This window comes from Arachis stenosperma, chromosome 2 (assembly GCF_014773155.1).
Source record: "Arachis stenosperma cultivar V10309 chromosome 2, arast.V10309.gnm1.PFL2, whole genome shotgun sequence".
NCBI classification, from domain to species: domain Eukaryota; kingdom Viridiplantae; phylum Streptophyta; class Magnoliopsida; order Fabales; family Fabaceae; genus Arachis; species Arachis stenosperma.
The window spans coordinates 7,729,145-7,747,992 of record NC_080378.1 but is presented as its reverse complement, the minus strand read 5'-3'; the positions used below and the strand labels follow the sequence as shown (position 1 = coordinate 7,747,992).

General features: G+C 36.4%; 1 pseudogene; it reads left to right on the top strand.

The window, feature by feature from the left end:
* Positions 1 to 5,533: 5,533 nt before the first annotated feature.
* LOC130962463 (glucose-6-phosphate 1-dehydrogenase, cytoplasmic isoform-like) lies at positions 5,534 to 9,842 on the top strand (annotated as a pseudogene).
* The last annotated feature ends 9,006 nt before the right edge of the window (positions 9,843 to 18,848 follow it).

Genomic DNA, 18,848 nt, shown 5'->3' with positions numbered 1-18,848 from the left:
AAATGAGGATAACTAAATCTTATATACTAGCGGAAAATGTCCCAATTCAAATTGATGTCCCAGTAGGACAAATAACCACTGAAGCAAATACACGCCAGAAGCGTGGCAGGCCTGTCGGTTCCAAAGACAAAAATCCTCGAAAGAGAAAAGAGGTAAATAATATTCTTGTTGAAAAAGACATAGTAGAGACACCTGCAGTTGTCCAAAATTCTGATATAACGCCAGAAGACGTTCAGGTACCTGAAAATTGTGAAAATGACGAGATCTCAATAAATTATGTTTTTACAGGAGAGAAATGGGACCGAAATAAGACAATTGTCAATGAAATATTTGCATATAATGTGGCATTAAATATCATGCATGAAAGTACGGATCTTGAGCTAAGATCAGTCGAAGAATGTCGATAAAGAAATGATTGGCCAAAATGGGAAGCAACCATGAAGGCTGAATTAGACTCACTTGCAAAACATGAATTTTTTGGACCTGTAGTCCGTACACCTGAAGATGTAAAACCTGTTGGATACCAATGGGTATTTGTGAGAAAACGAAATGAAAAAAATGAAGTTGTGCGCTACAAAGCCCGACTTGTGGCACAAGGTTTTTCACAAAGGCCCAGTATAGATTATGAAGAAACATATTTCCCTGTAGTGGATGCAATAACATTGCATTATTTGGTCAGTTTATCTGCATATCATAAACTACATATGCATTTAATGGATGTGGTAACAGCCTACTTATACGGCTCATTAGATTGGGATATCTATATGAAAGTCCCTGAAGGACTAAAGATATCTAAACCATCCAATGAATATTCGCAAGGGTTATACTCAGTCAAATTGCAAAAATCTTTATATGGTCTGAAGCAATCTGGACGAATGTGGTATAATCATCTTACTGAGTATCTGGCCAAAAATGGATTCAAGAATGATGATATCTGTCCATGTGTTTTCATAAAGAAATCTGTATCTGGATTCATTATAATTACTGTGTACGTTGATGATTTAAATATCATTGGAACTCCTGAAGAGATTCCAACGATTATAAAAACTCTGAAAGAAGAGTTTGAGATGAAAGATCTTGGAAAGAATAAATTTTGTCTCGCCCTGCAGATCGAGCATACAAAAAATGGAATCTTTATTCATCAAACAACATACACAGAAAAGATCTTGAAAAGATTTTATATGGATAAGTCACATCCATTAAGTACCCCAATGATCGTAAGATCTTTGGATATGAAAAAGGATCAATTCCGTCCTAAAGAAGAAAATGAAGATATCATTGGTCCTGAAGTACCATATCTTAGTGCCATTGGAGCACTAATGTATCTTGCTAATAATACGTGACCTAACATATCATTCGCGGTGAATTTACTAGCAAGGTATAGTTCCTCTCCAACCAGAAGGCATTGGAGTGAAATCAAGCAAATCTTTCGATATCTTCATGGAACGGTTGATATGGGATTATTTTATCCCTACGGATCCAAGTCACAACTAGTTGGCTATGTAGATGTCGGATACTTGTCTGATCCACATAAAGGGAGATCTTAAACAGGATACCTGTTCACATATGGTGGTACAGCTATATCATGGAGATCCACGAAATAGACGATAGCAGCAACCTCCTCTAATCATGCTGAAATACTGGCGATTCATGAAGCTAGTCGCGAATGTTTTTGGCTCAGAAATTTGATCTAATATATTCTGTCATCATGTGGACTGATTGATCAGAAGATAGCTCCAACTGTCCTGTTTGAAGATAATGCAGCATGTATTGCTCAACTTAAAGGCGGATACATCAAAGGCGATAGAACAAAGCATATTTCTCCCAAATTCTTCTTCACTCATGATCTTTAAAATCAAGGGACAATTGATGTGTAACAGATCCGCTCAAGTGACAATCTGGCAGATTTATTTACAAAGTCACTTCCAAAATCCTCCTTTGAAAGATTGGTACATGAGATTAGGATGTGCCGATTTCGAGACATTAAATGATGTCGCTAAGAGGGGGAGACTGTACTCTTTTTTCCTTGGTCAGATTTTTTTTCCATTGGGTTTTTTTTGACAAGGTTTTTAATGAAGCAGTCCCCATCACAAAGGATTTTGTACTCTTTTTCCTTCACTAAAGTTTTTTTTCCATTGGGTTTTCTTTAGTAAGGTTTTAACGAGGCATAATCCTAAATGGACATCCAAGGGGGAGTGTTACGATATAGATGTCCATATCCATCTACTCAGCATGATTTATTCTTCCTTTGAAGTTCTATTGGGAAGCACAAATATTAAAGGATATGTGGTGCATGCTTTCCCAATATTTGTAAAGTGTAACTTTTCACTAGTATAAATAGGGGAATAAGGTTGAGGCTTTTACACACAAGCAAGTAATAAGAAATCAATTATCTCTTTATGTTGCAATCAAATACTCTTCTCTTTATATTACTACTACAATTCTCTCTTTTTTTTATTTTATAAGTATTTTAAATACTCTTTTCTATTACTCTTTACATATAATATTAATAACAATATTAATCATCTTTATTATATTGAGATAGTAATTGTAATAATAGAGTCTTCTATTTATACTTCTTTATTTGATATTTATTTAACAACAGAAACGTTATTTTTTAAACACTATTTTTAATAAATTACTTTTGAAAATTACTATTCAATCTGAGGAATAAAATGTCCACAAAAGGTATTATGATGGAGGAACGAAATCTCAACAAATAATTGTCCTAGTACTAATATATGGAAAAAAATTGTGGAAAAAATTGTAAAATGACAAAATAGATAATTAATCACTAATTCATGTTGAATTTGTAAATTTGATTAGGTGTGATCCGTGTAAATTCTATTATTTTAAGGGTAATTAAGTTTTTAATTTCTCACTTTAGAAAAATTTAAATCTCTAGTATATATATTTAAATAATGGTACAAATAAAAAAGATAATCATATCAAAATCTGTAACAAAAATTATACTCATAAAAAAATGATTCATAAGATATTAACTTTTGTAAGTAATATTTGAATAAATAGAGTAAAAGGAGGAATGATTAATAATTATTTTAATGATAATAAAATAAGATATTAATTATTAAGAATAAAAATAAAATATAAAAATAGAGATACAATCATAATTATAGTTATTAAAATTGGATCTGATAACTAAAAATTTAGTGAATCAAATTTTAAATTGGTCTGATTTAATATTTTGACCATTAAAAAAAAAAACATACCAAAATCAGATAGAATCAGTAATGACTGTGCTGCTTCAAAAGAAAATCTTACCTTCCAAAGTCCAAATTAAATTTGTTTGATTGTTTCTAATATATTGTTTAAAAAAATGATTGAGTTGAGCTCAATATTTCTGCTTTTGATATCAGAATTTAAAAACAAATATTAGGCGCTATCTTTCTTTTTTGAGTGCACAAATTTAATTTAAGTTTAAAAATTAATTATTTGCTAAATTCTCTCTATTTTTCTTTCTCTTCTTTCTTTCTTTCTTTCTTGCGTTCTCTTTCTTTTTGATTGAATACTGGTGGTTTAAAATATATGGAGATATTATCAGACATCAGTAAAAAAAAAGTAAGGAGTTTGCTGCTGATGAAAGCAGTAACCGTGACAAAAAGAAGCACGACCGAAGAAGGAGAAAAAGGTGACAACAACAGTGATGAATTGGAAAAGAAGGAGACTACGTCGAGAGAGAAAGAAAAAGGAGTGAGGTGATGATGATGATGAAGGCTACGACACTATTGGATCCGCAGAACAGCGTCACAGCCGCTCCTTTACCGACGACAACGAATACTACGAATGCGTCGAAACAGCTCGTTACAACGTCGTTGTACATCGAGAATCTGGATCTTGAGGTTGACGAGAATTAGAATTAATAATTAATGATATATTGATTATTTATTATTGATTGCCTGAACAAAAAAAAGAAAGAATTATAATAATAATAACTAAAAAAATATGAATTACAATATTAGAGTGATTGACAAATCTTAACATCAATAATCATTAAATATTAATTTTATATGATTGATTACATAATTTATTATTTATTATATTTATTAAAATCGAATTTTTTTTCATTAATAGCATGACTGACAATGTGACATGATATGTTCTTGAAGGTGTTTTGTAGTTTATTTTATATGATTTATTTAAATGCAATAATTAATTATTTAATTTGATTGAGATAAATATTAAATTATTTAATATTTTGTTTGACGATATTAATTATAATTAACAATTATATTAATGACTTGATTTGACTGGAATAAATAAATTTATTTTGTTTTAATTTACATAATTTTTTTTCTTATATATTTATTAATGGTTTTTAAAGTGTTACCATAACTAATAATTTGTTTGATTTGATGGGATAAATATCAAATTATTTAATATTTTATTTAATTTTATTAATTATAATTAATTAATTATATTAATTATTTGATTTGATTATAATATATTATTAAAATTAAATTTTTTCAATTAATAAAATAGCTGTTCTTAAAGGTATTTTTTATCTTTTTTATTTGATTCATTTAAATACATTAATTAATCAATTATTTATTTGATTTGATGGAGATAAATATCAAATCATTTAATATTTTATTTGACCACATTAACTATAACTAATTAATTACATTAATTATTTGATTTTGTTTTAATTTGTATTAATTTTTTGTGTTATTTATTTTGATTAATGACTTTTAAAAATATATTATAAAAATATTATAATTAATCATGTATTTGATTTGATTGAGATAAATATTAAATTATATAATATTTTATTTGATTATATTAACTATAACTAATTAATTATATTAGAGAAATATTAGAGGATTATTCGATTTTTTTTTTTGCTATTATTTTTTGCCATCAACCTAATTTTCTTAGTTTAGTAATATAATAATATATTTTAGCTCACATTTTTAAATATTGATCATTAACTATCGGCCAAAAATAATAAATTTTGATAACTTTATAATATTTCTCTTATATTAATTATTTGATTTGATTGGAATAAATGAATTAATTTTATTTTAATTTGCATTAATTTTTTGTCTTGTGTATTTGATTAATGGTTTTCAAAAATGTTATAATCTTTACCTAATATATTTATAAGATATTTTTTATTTATTTAAATTATTTTATTGAGCCAAATAATTATAAATTAATTTGGTATATCAATTATTTAATTTAATTAATTTAAATATATTTTATTTGATTCAATTTATTGTTACATTAATATTTAAGTTGTTATTTACTAAACATTCCTCTTTATTTCTTTGTTTTATCATAAATATTTTGATATTTTGATTTTAAATGTTAGAATTTTATTCATTGTTTATATTTTTTAGTTTTATACAACCAACTTCCCAAACCTCAGTAATAAAAGAGACCCTTTTTAAATAATGGTTAACCCGGGAAGCCAACAGCGCTGCAGATTGGCAGGCGATATATGGAGCTAGAATCAACCCTACGCATCTTATTTGATCTGAAACCATGAAAAAATCAATCGAGGTTTTTGCAACAACAACAACCCTGTCCTTCCACGGAAAAGTTTGAACTTCGGCAAGCGAATCGTCCAAAAAGCACTTCCCTAATTCTTGAGTAAGTAGAGTGGGCTTTTTGTAAGAAGATGAGGGAGATTATGGGTAAGGGATTCTAAGTTCTTCTTCTGATTTGATACGTGATAAATAGTTGCTAAAGGATGGGAACAAGAGAGTCTTCAAATGTATCTAAAACTGGCTCATTCTCCATTGTGTTGCTTTGTGCTTCTGGTGATCTGGCTGAGAAGAAGTCGTTGTTTCTGGCACTTTTCCACCTGTATGAGAAGGTTGGTGCCTTCTGTTTATAGAGCAATATATCAAAGTCTTTGGATCATGTCTAATTGGCGTGTTACATAGAACCATGGTGAAACAAAAATGGAAAAATGATGAAGATGATCGCCATTCTATTTTTCTTTCTGTAGATGGGATATTTTCTAATAGTTGTTTCCTTTTTCTTGAAGGATTTGTTTCTTACGCTTGGTGAATTTATTTTTAGGGATTTCTACCACCAACAGAAGTTCAAATTTTTGGTTATGCAAGGATGGTAATATCTGATGACGAACTGAGAGATCAATTGCGAGAGTGAGGCTTTTTCCAGAAAGAAAAGTGCATCTTCCTTTTTCCAAATATTTATGAAATACCAAAGGGGAAATGATGGCAATCAGTTACAATCTTCCCTGATATTCTAGAATGGACAATACATAAATGCAGGGAGACGAGTTTATGGTTGCAATTGTTTGCTTTGAATTAGCCAAACAATCTTTACTATACACTTTTTTCTATGATCAACATTTCATGAATTGTTTGCGGGTTGTTTCACGAAGTTGTTTTATAGAAACTGTGTTATCCTATTAGTTCATAGATTTTAATTTATAGCATTTAAACTATTTATAAGCATAACAAACATGACTCGTGCAGGTATCTTATTCCTGCCAAATATTATTCCCCGAAACAGGTGGAAGATGTATGGGATTTTCTGAATCTGGTTAGCATTTCCCTTGTTTGCGTTGTTGTACTTGTATATAAATTTCATTTTAGTCTCACTAAAAAACACTTCTGATCAGCCTAAAATGTTCATTCTGTCTCATTTTTTCTCTTCCATTTAGATCAAATACATAAGTGGCTCTTACGATTCTGAGGAAGGTTTTCGCTTGTTGGAGAAAGAGATTTCAGAGCATGAATATTCGAAAAATAGCAGAGGGGGTTCGTCTCGGCGGCTTTTCTATCTTGAACTTCTTCCTTCAGTATATCCATCTGTTTGCAAGATGATCAAGACTTGTTGCATGAATAAATGTAAGAGTTATAATCTATGGTTCTAACATATATTTTATGTTTAAATGCTATAAATACAGCTGCTGCCGGTGTAGATTTTGGATTTACAGGGTGACTGCATGTGTTATTATTTATTATGTATCGATTAAAAAGGAAAGAATAATGTCTAACTTTTGTTTCTATTGATGTTACATTTGCTGCCTTTTGTTAGCCAATCTTGGTGGGTGGACACGCATTGTTGTTGAGAAGCCTTTTGGAAAGGACCTAGAATCTGCAGAAGAACTAAGTACTCAGATTGGAGAGTTGTTTGAGGAGCCACAAATCTACCGTATTGGTCACTACTTGGGAAAAGAACTAGTGCAGAAAATGGTAAAAAATGGTTATATGATGATGTACTTAATACTTATTGTCTGCTCCATGAGCTCTGTCTAAACCCTTTTCATTTTATTCATATCGGCAGTTGGTACTTCGTTTTGCAAATCAATTGTTTTTGTCTCTTTGGAACCGTGACAACATCGACAATGTACAGGTGAGATTCTTTTTTTAAGTCAACGTTACGGAATTGGCTTAATGGTTTCACCCAAGGTTGTAACTTTTAAGGGTTAATCTTGTCAACATTTTTTTTGATGTGCACACCGAATGAACATTTGGCTACTGATTTCATTGCAGGTAATTTTCAAAGAGGATTTTAAAACTGTCCATGGTGGATATTTTGACCAATATGGGTATGTGTAGAATTTTGCTTTAGTCAAATTATTCAATGATGCTTTCAAATGATGAGTGAGAGATACTAATGAAAAGAATTCCTGTATAGCAATTTTACTTTCACTGATGATATTGAAAGTTGAACTTTGATTTTTCATTGTTTTATATGCTTCAATATTGAATATCTATTATCTGTTTTGTATAGAATTTCTCTTATTACGCCTGTGGAAGTATAAATCATTAGTGTACAACTTTTAATTTGGCAGAATTATCCGAGACATTATTCAAAACCATCTGCTTCAGGTGAGCTATTCATTTTCATAATGATATAGAATAATATATGACATTTTATAATTATTTTGAGTTGTCAGGTGGATGCTTCTGTTAAATCATAGCTCATAAGATATCGAATATGTTGAATTTTTCTCATCATTTTTCTACCATTTAGGTTCTCTGCTTGGTTGCTATGGAAAGGCTTGTTTCTCTCAATCCTGAGCACATTCGGGATAAGAGAGTGAAGGTGTGCGCATTTTCCCTTCAATTTATGCTGAAATTATCATGTTATGCTGCTATTTCATTTGACTTTTCTGATATGAGGCCATCAATATCAGCAGAAAATCCTTGTTCTCGTTTTAAATCGGGTTCTCATACTTGCAAATTTCAATTGAATCAATGAGATATTTTCATAACCGGAACCTTTCGTTGTTGCACTTCAATATTTCTCTAGATTTTGAGATGTTCCATAGCATGCAATCAAAGTCTAAATTGTTTTCTATTGGTCACAAAAAATGCAGGTTCTTGAATCAGTAGTACCTATTAACGACAATATGAAGGCTATAGAGATGACCCAACCGTACCTGATGAGTCGAACACTCCAACTTTTGCATCTGTTATTCTGCGCATACACAACGAAAGATGGGAAGGTATGATAAAATCTATAGCATTTTCTTCCCAAAGGAAAATAAACATAATTATCTTGTCATGCATTCCATGATTTTCTTTTTGGCATCAGGTGTTCCTTTCATACTAAAAGCAGGGAAGGCCTTAGATTCTAGAAAAACAGAGATACGAGTTCAATTCAAGGATGTTCCTGATGATATTTTCAAGGATGTTCCTCATGAAATTTGGCTGAAATTTTCTGGTACCGTACCTTTTTCATTTTTGGGTGTTATCTCTTCATACATAAAAAGTATTGAGATGTTGATCATCTCAATAATCCATAATCGCAAACATGACAAACATAGATACATGTTCTTTATCGGTTTTGAAAGTGAATATAAATGTTTTCTAGTAAATACTTTTTCTCATTCATCAAAATATCGATGTCTGCAAAATGAAACCTCACTGTAAACTTGTGCATGTCTAGGTCAGATGCATCGGAGAAATGGGTTTCGTATCTGCCTACAGCCTTTAGAAACTATTTACATGAAGCTTATGGTATATGATCGCCTACGTTTCGACGATTCTTTATATTGTCAGATGCATTCATTGAGATTGGAAGTTGATGTTCATATAGCAAATATAGATCTCCCAATACACTGTTTGGAATCAAATTTCGTGATATCTAAATGCCGACATGGTTAAATGTTAAGTGCACTCCATCTATTGATTCCTTGTATTCATTCACTTGATAATTTAATGTTAAGTGTATTTAAAAACCATTATATGTTAGATTTAGATTATGCATTTGCTGCATAAGACTTTTACAAATCCATGATATCTGCTGTTGTTGCAGTACAAGCTAGGTAAGTTGAAGATGTCCACATATCAAAGCGAACAGGAATTGTCCTATTGGCGGGGGAAAGAAGGGGTTACCATTCAGGATGCTTATGAGAATCTCATTATCGACACCTATGTTCACTTTCCCAGTTCATGTTTTATGAATTATCAATTTTTTCTAGCTTTCTTTTATTATACATCCAAGCCACATAATAACACTAACGGTAGAGTTACCAATCAGTTTGAAAGTTCGAAAGAAACAGATTTGAATTGAATAATAATGGCAATTGTATCGCGTTTTGCAGGATTAGAGGCGATCAGCAACAATTCGTTCGTAGAGATGAATTGGAGGTAACAACTTGTTGCATGGTTTGATACAATGTTTCATATATCCTTAAAAGACTAATGTAATGTGCTTAACTATATCAGGCATCATGGAAGATCTTTACCCCGTTATTGCACAGAATTGACAGAGGGGAGTTCAAGCCACTCCCTTATGAAGCATACGATAGAGGCCCGAAAGAGGCCGTTGAATTGCTGCAAAAAGCGGGCTATGTTGAAACACCCATTGTTGTAAAGAGGCCGCGTTATTAGTTGCTTATATAATGTATATACAATAAAAACCTTATATGGAGCCCTCCTATGTATAATGGGTGGTACTAGTTTATGGATTTTCTAAGAAATGTACTCTCTTCAAAGTTGAGTTGGTTGGGTATGTTACAAATTCGGTTTGCATACACTTGTTTATGTTTGTCTTTAATGTGGAGCAAGTTAATCCATTCTTCTTCATTCTATTATAATATTTAAAATGTTATTTTTTAAAAACTATTTTTAATAAATTACTTTTGAAAATTACTATCCAATTTGAGGAATAAAATCATTTAATGTCCACAAAAGGTATTATGATAGAGGAACGAAATCTCAGCAAAGAGTTGTCCTAGTACTAATATATGGAAAAAAATTGTAAAAAAAAATTGAAAATGACAAAATAGATAATTAATCACTAACTCATGTTGAATTTGTCAAATTGATTAGGTGTGATCCGTGTAAATTTTATTTTAATTTTAGGGTAATTAAGTTTTGGAAAAGGCATGTTATAGTATTTTTCAAAGAGATATTCTCCACATCCAAGTGTTTTTAAGTTATGCTCTTTTTTCACTTTCTTCTTCCCTCATACTTCTTCTCTTCTCCCCAACGTTTCTTCTTCTCTTCTCTCCCACGCTTCTTCTCACGTTCATTTACGTACGGAGTATCTTCTTCTTCTTCGCCTTCTTCCTTCTCCTCATTCTCCTTCTTTTTCGCGTTCTTTCTTCACATGTTCTCTTTGTCGTCATTCTTTTATTGTTGTTGTTGCTGTATTTTTTTATCTTTTTCTCCTCTCTCTGGTGAAGAAGCAGTAGAAGGTGAGGAGAAAGAGTTTTGAATTGTGCAAAACAGAAATGAACCGAAATGACCAACACATTTGAACCGAACACGAATCATGTGCTGAATAAAACGTGATAAACATTCAATCAGTAGGAAAAGTATTTTTGCATGTACAAGGACTCAACTGAACATACTAACAATCAAGTGAATCAAAATGAACCAACATTATTGATGTTCTGAATAAAACGTGATAAACATTTGATCATCAAGAAAAACATTACTACATGCACAAGGACTCAATTGAACATATTAACAATCAAGTGAATCAAAATGAACAACTCCACTAAACCAAGCAACATTCATGTGCTGAATAAAACGTCATATGTAACGCCCTACCATACAGAGTCTTATGCTTAAGTCATAAGTCAGAAATGGCAAGGTATTACGACCTCTAAAATAAAAATTTAGTACGTATAGTAGTATGAATGATTGATTATAACTAGGAGCCTTTGTAGAAAAAGGGGTAAACAAAAACCGCAACTTAAAAGCGCAACACTCCGATCGATAACGTAACGAACAAGGATAAACCAACGCGAGATTATATATATACAAAAGAGTGTCAAAAACAGGAATATCAAGGCTCAAAATCCGGCTGCGAAGATCACCGGTCCGAGCATAACAATATATACATATGATAAAATAAGGAAAACCCCAAAGGAAACCCAAAGGGACACAAATACATAAAACCTATTCTCCAAAAATCTCCCATAAGAGGAGTCATCACAGTATGTATTATTTAATGGAGATAAAAGTATCTAAGCAAAACATATAAACCAAAACATAGCCCCCAAGAACAAGAAATCTTCGCAATTCTAGAAGTCTCCAGCATGCTTCAGCGGGAAACCTCACGTCCTGCATCTGAAAACCACAAAATCCGCATGGGTGAGAACCAGAGGTCCCCAGCATGGTAACAGCTTCCACATATATAATACATAATAATAGAGGAAAGCCAAAGGCAATCCTAGAACTTCCTCCAGATAATATCAAGCTTATAAACAAACTAAACCGTATAAGGGCATCTGACTAAAGATTCTTCAGTCTAACTAATACCTCCCTTTCCAATTCCTTCTAACCTCCCAACCACCAGCAAGAGTATATTATAGCAAGCACAGTTATATCAGACAAAGAATATACAAATAGGAGCAGTTAAGACATTTAGACAATTAGCAAGTAATATGCAGTCAAATAGGCAATCTCAAACAATTCACATAGTATGCATATGATGAATGCCTGTCCCTAGTGGCCGATGATATCATCTTGTCGGTTATAGAGCCAACCCGACAAGTCCTGGTCGCTAACCATTGGACTGTCCCTCTGTCGCGCATCCCCAACTCGAGTTATTCTCGTTATAAACTTGATCATAAACATGATCCATATCCATCACCCTCACTGGTGAATATTTCGGGGGCGAGCTCATCCGGGTCTTTCACAGTGCCCGGCCACACTTACGACATAGGGTCACCAGAGTATCAAGTCTCAACCTGGAGCACGTGGTGGCTAGCCACTGCTACTACCCAGGGAAACTCGTATCTCAGATAGTGGAAGTGCAAATCACAATTATCAATAATTCAGCATAAACATGCATGAATCCTCATCCATGGATCAACATCCATATCAGCCATCCGGCTCACGGTTCAGTCCAGAACCAGCCAATATTCATAGCATACACAGCTATTCCGGCTCACGGTTAAATCCATAACCAGCCAATATACATAGCATACACAGCTATTCCGGCTCACGGTTAAATCCATAACTAGCCATTTCATTAACAATTACAGCCTTTCGGCCCATGGCATAACAAGCACTTCCACCACCATCCTCCGCATCTCACATAATCATCTTGATCCTCATTGATCATCCATTTTTCCCTTGCTTCACTCGCAAGTTACCTCATTCACTAGCCCCTTTTTAATAGCTAGGCATGTCATAATGATTTAAGACATAAATGGTGAGATCGGAGGCTTAGAAGTATGAGATTTGGCTTTTAAAACTCAAAAATCAACTTTGGGATGAAAACAGGGCCACGCGTACGCGCACTCCACGCGCACGCGTGGATGGCCTCAAAGACTTATCGACGCGCAAGCGTCATGCACGCTAACGCGTGGATCAAAGATTTGCCAATCGACGCGTATGCGCCAACCGCGCGTACGCGCGGGTGTTCTCGTGCCCCAGGCACAACACTGGCACAGTTCTGGCATAACTCTCTGGAAAATGGCTGGGCATTGGGTGCAGCACAATCGGCGCGCCCGCGCACATCACGCGCATGCGTGGATGGCACTTTCTGGAAGATCGGCGCGTACGCGCCAGGTGCGCCCACGCGCAAGGGGTCATTCTGCTAAAAATTTTCTAAGTTAAAAGCTGCAGAATTCACAGATTTACACCCCAATCTTCCAACGGACATAACTTCCTCATTTTAAATCGTTTTTCACCCGTTCTTCGAACGGCATGGACATCCCGGATCCAATTTCATTTCTAAACAGATTTGGTACAAAACGGAGATCCGTAGTTCAAGTTATGTCTCGCCAAAGTGTGCCCAAAAACCATATTTTCATACAAAACCACAATATGCCATTTTCAAAATAAGCCATTTTCAACTCTTTTCAAAATCAATCAAAACATGCCTTTTTCATCCCTTTTCTTTGAAATCAATCAAAATGTATCAAATTCAACATCAAGCCTCCTCAACTCACACATTGACACATTACCACAAATTACCAAAATCACTATCTCATCATTTTACCCCACTTCACCCAAGTGGCTCAAACTCAAACACATTGACATATCATATACTATTCCTCATGCCAATTCTCAACAACACCAATTCCAATAAATCATTATTGTACACAATCAACATCATACTCACCATCAACATGGTTCAACCCATAATTCAACCATGACCAATCATCAAGCATATATCACAACATGCATATTTCTCATACATCATACCACCAAGGCATCAATAATCATCATCACATATATGACCACATCATATACCTCAATCATTCAACAACATCAACAATTCAATGCCTATCTTAGGGCCTCTAGCCTATGTATTTCCTACCACATTACATATTAGATACGGGAAACCGAAACCATACCTTAGCCGATTTTCCCAAGCTCCACCGGAGCACTTCCAACCACTTATCCACAAGCTCTCAAGGCCTCAACACCTCCAAGAACAGATTTTTCACCACCAAACCCTTTCCAAGCTTTTCAAAGTCACCAATTAGGCTCCAATATTCACATATACACAACCTAAGCCACAACCATCATACCCATACACAACATCTCAAAACCCAAACATCATAAAACAACAAAATACACTAGGGTTGAGAATCTTACCACACCCAAGGTCCAAGGAGACAAGATTAACCTTCTCCTTCAAGAGAGTTGGGTCCTATAACATCAAAGAACCCAAAATCTCAACATTTCACCCATGAAACTCGAAAATAAGGGCTGAAATTTCGAACAAAAACTTGTGGCTTACCTCAAGATTAATTGTATGAGTTTTGTAGAGCTCTCCGCGGTGAACGCGTGGCCGCAAACGGAGCGGCAATCGGAGCTCTAGATCAAAAGTTATGGTGGTTTGAAGATCAAGTGAGAGAAAGAACTTGAGAGAGAGTTCTTCCCTCCATGGCCTCCATTTTCAGCATGTGAGTGTGTTTAGTGAGGAGAGAGAATGCTGAAAACTAGGGTTTTGGTCTAGTTATGTTGGGCCAAGGGCCCACTTTGGGTCCGGTTGGCCCGGTTTGGCCCGTTCGGTCCAATCTTGGTCCGAATTCTATAAAATTGGTACCAAAATTCTCGTCTCAGTCTCCTCTATCACATTTAGCCATAAAAATCACATTTTAGGCTTTCTAGAATAAATTCTCATTTATGGGTTAATTAGCCGTTAATTAACCGGGTTTTACATTCTACCCACCTAATTGGGAATTTTGCCCACAAAATTCAAATGCAATTACCTGAGAACAAATGCGGATAATCCGTTCGCATCTCCGACTCAAGTTCCCAAGTGTGTTCCTCAACACCGCCTCGACTCCATGCCACTTTGACTAGTGAAACATCTTTTCCACGCAACCGTTTAATACTAGTATCATCAATTCTGACCGGAGCCACTGGAAGCGTCAAATCTTCCCTTAACTGAACCGACTCAGGTTCTAACACATGGCTAGCATCAGGAGTGTACTTTCGAAGCTGCGACACGTGAAACACGTCGTGCAGGTTCGAAAGATGAGGTGGTAGAGCCATCCGATACGCCACCGGTCCAATCCTCTCTAGGATCTGAAATGGACCAATGTATCGAGGATTCAACTTCCTTGCCTTAATCGCCCTACCTACTCCCGTAGTCGGAGTAACCTTAAGAAAAACATGGTCCCCTTCCTCAAATTCTAAGGGCTTTCGCCTTTGATCGGCGTAACTCTTTTGACGACTCTGCGCCGTAAGCATCCTATCACGGATTTTCTTGACTTGTTTGGTGGTCTCAGTTATCATTTCCGGCCCCAACAAGCTTTTCTCTCCAGCCTCATGCCAACATAGCGGAGATTGACATTTCCTCCCATACAAGGCCTCATACGGAGCCATTCCAATACTCGCATGATAACTATTATTGTATGCAAACTCCACTAATGGCATATACCGATCCCAACTCGCCGGTTGGTCCAAAACACAAGCTCTCAACATATCCTCTAGTGTTTGGATCGTTCTCTCAGATTGTCCATCTGTTTGAGGATGGTAAGCCGTGCTCAAGCTTAATCGGGTTCCAAAAGCTTTCTGAAATGCACCCCAAAACCTTGAAGTGAAACGAGGATCTCTATCAGAGATTATAGTAGCAGGTACACCATGGAGTCTCACAATCTCCTTTATGTATAACCGTGCTAGCTCCTCAAGGGTGTAAGTCATACGAATGGGCAAAAAGTGAGCTGACTTCGTCAGTCGGTCCACAATCACCCAAATAGCATCAAAACCAGTCCTAGTCCTTGGCAATCCCGACACAAAGTCCATTGCAATACTTTCCCACTTCCATTGTGGGATCTCTAAAGGTTGCAACATCCCGGAAGGTCTTTGATGTTCAATCTTTACCTTTTGACAAGTTAAGCACTTTGAAACATATTCTGCCACATCATTCTTCATACTCGGCCACCAAAACATCGCCTTCAAATCATGGTACATCTTAGTACTTCCCGGGTGAATGGAGAATCCACTTTTGTGTGCCTCCTTTAAAATATCTTGTCTCAAAGTGCCAACATCCGGCACAATGATCCTACCCTTGAATCTCCATAACCCATCTTTTTCTTCCGACACCCTCCATTGTTTTCCTTGCTCAATAGCCGGCAACACCTTCCATAACGCTTCATCATTTTGATGAGCCTTTAGGAGTTCGGACTTAAAGTCACTTGAGATTTCTAATCGGCTTAAACACAAGGTTCCGGATACTTCTTGAGCACCGATTTTTAGACTCTCGAATCCCTTGAGCAACTTCTCCTCTTGAAGCATCATCCAAGACGCATATAATGACTTCCGACTCAACGCATCCGCCACTACGTTTGCCTTTCCCGGATGGTAATGCAACTCGAAGTCGTAGTCCTTCAACAATTCCATCCACCTTCTCTGCCTCATATTAAGCTCTTTCTGATCAAAGAGATACTTCAAGCTCTTATGATCAGAGAAAACTTGGAACTTAACCCCATAGAGATATGTCTCCACACCTTCAAGGCAAACACAACCGCAGCGAGTTCCAAATCGTGCATAGGGTAACTAACTTCATGAGGTCTAAACTGTCGTGAGGCATACGCCACCACATTACGATGCTGCATCAACACACACCCTAAACCCTTTAATGAGGCATCACAATACACCTCAAATGGCTCATTCGGCTCGGGTAACACTAACACAGGTGCAGTAGTCAACTTTTTCTTCAATGTTTGAAAGCTCTCCTCGCATTCAGGAGTCCAAACAAACGGAGTGTCTTTGCGGGTTAACTTTGTCATTGGCAAAGCTATCTGTGAAAAGCCCTTGATAAACCTTCGGTAATAGCCAGCTAAACCCAGAAAACTCCTTATCTCCGTTACGGTGGTTGGTTGTTTCCAATCCATCACAGCCTCCACCTTAGTTGGGTCTACGGCTATTCCCTTCTTACTCACCACATGGCCCAAAAACTTCACCTCACTCTTCCAAAACTCACACTTAGACAGTTTTGCATAGAGCTTCTTCTCCTTTAGAATCTGCAACACGGTCCTCAAGTGTTCCGCATGCTCTTCCTCGGTCTTGGAATAAATCAGGATGTCATCGATGAAGACAACAACGAATTTATCCAGAAACGGACGGAAAACTCTATTCATGTAATCCATGAATATCGTAGGAGCGTTCGTCAACCCAAAAGACATTACAGTGTACTCGTAATGACCATAACGAGTCCTGAAAGCGGTCTTAGGGATATCCTCACCCCTCACCCTTATCTGGTGATAACCGGATTGTAAATCAATCTTGGAGAAAACTCCAGCTCCTTGTAACTGATCCATGAGATCATCAATCCTCGGCAATGGGTACTTATTCTTTATTGTAACCTTGTTCAACTGCCTGTAGTCCACACAGAGCCGCATACTCCCATCTTTCTTCTTCACCAGTAACACTGGAGCACCCCACGGAGAAACACTTGGTCGTATAAAATTCTTTCCCAACAAATCCTCTAACTGAGACTTTAGCTCGTTCATCTCTAACGGTGACATCCTATAAGGAGCACTTGAGATCGGTCCCGCCCCGGACACCAACTCAATAGCAAACTCAACCTCTCGGTTAGGTGAAAACTCATCAATATCATCAGAAAACACTTCCGGAAACTCACACACAACCGGAATCTGCTCTAACCTTTGATCATCACCTGAAACGCCCGCGGTTAACAACATGATACCCTGACATTTGATCCCAGAACAGTTCACCATCATCGAGTTCAAGTAATAATTATTCACCACGACCGGCCCTTCTGTATCTCCCGGCATAAAGTACACCGACTTTGTAGAACAATCTAGCAGAACATGGTTCTTAGATAGCCAGTCCAATCCCAAGATAAGATCAAGACCGACCATCGGCAAGCAGACTAAATTATGAACAAAATTACGCTGCTTGAACCTAAAGGAAACTTCCGGGCATCCTAGCCTAGTCACCGTGGCTTCGTGGGTAGCATTGTACACTCTTAGGTCACAACCTAAGGTTACAATCTTCAAGCCTAAATCATGAGCTTTCTCAAATGCAATGAATGAATGTGATGCTCCCGAATCAAATAAAGCATTTAAAGTTTGACCAGCCATTTCACAGTTACCTCGAATAAGTGTCTCGGATCCCTCGGCACCTATAGCTAAAGTGGTGAACACTCGACCAGTCTGCTGTGCTTTTCCTGCACCTTGTTTTTTCTTCTCCGGGCAGTTTGGGACCTTATGTCCCGCCTTACCACAGAAGTAGCACAAATCCCATCCGGCCATGCGCGGGACTCCCGGATGGTGACTTCCACACCTAGCGCAAGCTTGCTCATTCTGTGGCTGCTTCCCAAACCTTTTTCCTTGGGAGTTGTTGTTGTTGGGCCTCCTAAAAGAGCCTCCCCGCTTGAAAGGCGGACCTCTAGGTGCAAAGCTCTTCCCTCGGTTCCGTGGGAATAACCCCTTGTGACTCCCTCTCTCAGCAGCTGCCTTCTTCACATACTCTTCAGCAACCCCACACTTGTTCACCAACACAGCGGAAGTTCTAATCTCTATTGGTCCCTGAGCTCCATTTCCGTCGTTGCCATGGTTGCTCATCTGTTGTCCAAGAGCCTCTGCAGTGGCCCACATAGCCGCAGCCATGTTCCCCAATGCCGCCATAAGGTCTACCGGGTTATTCGAGTTATTCTCCGGCGCACGAGCATTCGTATGACCTCTCACACTACCTCTACCGCGTCCACGAGGCACCATCTGGTTCCTATACACACCCAATAATCGATATTAAGTTGATCAGTCTCAATATCGAAAGTCCAGTGCTTCAAAGTCCCAAATGCATGCTCATGAACGTTTATACCAATTATATCAAGCAGATATACTAATAGCACATAACACACACACAGAGAATGCACAGAAGCATAATCAGTCCATCCCTCAGGCTCTACAGGAACGAACTGCTCTGATACCATAATGTAACACCCTACCATAC